Genomic DNA, 1,647 nt, shown 5'->3' on the forward strand with positions numbered 1-1,647 from the left:
ACGGATCCTACAGCGTTGCTCTTCCGGACGGCCGCAAACAACACGTGAGTTATCGTTCGGAGTAAATTGAAATACCTCTTTTATGATATTAAAAAATAGGTGATTGAATCTGATTTCAATTTCTTTTTCTCTTTCCACAGGTGGATTACACAGCCGATCACCACAACGGATTCGTGGCTAAAGTCAGCTACTCCGGAAAGGCCCAACATCCGGCCTATTACGGACCAGCCGTCGTTTTCGACCATCATGGAGATGGATATCACTGACGAAGCTGTTCACTACATTCTAACTTCATACTAATCATTGTGCAATGAAACTTTCTAATTTAAAACTTAATAAATTGGAAAATACTTAAGTGTTTCTTTTTAACTCCAGAACTAAGGAACGAATAATACCTTTCATAAGAGTTTGGTCTAACATCAAAAATCAAATCTCTGTGGAAGTCGATATGATAATATCAAATACTATGAGATAGTATAAAAAAATAGCTGTTTGCAGAACCATTCCTCCGGTTTTGGCAATGTGAAGAATATGCAAAATCATTGCTTTTGAGAAAATTTACTCCAAGCATTCAAAAAAAAAAAAAAAAAAAAAAAAAAAAAAAAAAAAAAAAAAAAAAAAAAAAAACACACACACACACACACACACACACATATATATTATATATATATATATATATATAGAGAGAGAGAGAGAGAGAGAGAGAGAGAGAGAGAGAGAGGAGAGAGAGAGAGAGAGAGAGAGAGAGAGAGAGAAGCTAGCACATCAAGATTTATTAAGCATCTGCATAGTTATGCCGTTTCGCCTTCTGAAAAAAAGGCATTTGATATGAACATGCTGCTATCTCAAATATTGGAAACTGCCAAATAAAGGGAAAGGGGGGAGGGGGAATCTTGATAAATTCGTTGTTGTTGCTCCTTTATAAACAATCATCCAGACATTGAATAAAGAGGTCAACAATAAAGAAGTTTTTCGCAAGGGATTTCATACTAGATCCTGCAGCAAAAAGCATGAAATAGACAGTGATGTCTTTCTGCTGTTTCTCTGGAACAACCAATAAGAGAAACTTTTATGTATACATGTATACACATAAAAGTATGAAATAAGCCGTGCCCCATTTTCCGCTGTTTCTTTGGGACCCACCAGTAAATAAAACTACTTTATCTATATATGTGTATCTATATATGCATATGTATAAGTAAACTAAGAATATAACTTTAATTTTCAAAGGTCAGCAATGCCAAGCAGCAGTCTGGTCGTTGAGCATATCTCTAACAACAATTCAAGAAGGGTGATTGAAGCTACACCAGATTAAAACACTTCAATGACGCAATTCTTCCTGATAAAACGAATCAATGAAACCAGAAATATTTTATTTAAACCTGACCAAAGTACTTTTTGCATGACAGATAAAAGTGTTACTGATATCAAATTTTCGAGTAAGCCTAATATCTCTGGGTAACATAATCACAATATCAGGAAACTTCTCATTTCCATGGAAAAGTTTTTTGGTAATTATCATTTAAATATATTTATAGTAACGGAGGGTTGTACCTTTCAATATAATGCTTTCCATTACAGTCGACGTAAATTCTACGAAATAAAGTCTTTGACGAACAAGTTATTTGTTATTTTCAAAGTCTAAAA

General features: G+C 34.1%; 1 pseudogene; it reads left to right on the forward strand.

The window, feature by feature from the left end:
• Positions 1-266, forward strand: part of LOC137653005 (uncharacterized) — a 5,455-nt pseudogene extending 5,189 nt beyond the window's left edge.
• Positions 267-1,647: the final 1,381 nt, after the last annotated feature.

This window comes from Palaemon carinicauda, chromosome 14 (genome assembly GCF_036898095.1).
Source record: "Palaemon carinicauda isolate YSFRI2023 chromosome 14, ASM3689809v2, whole genome shotgun sequence".
Lineage (NCBI taxonomy): Eukaryota > Metazoa > Arthropoda > Malacostraca > Decapoda > Palaemonidae > Palaemon > Palaemon carinicauda.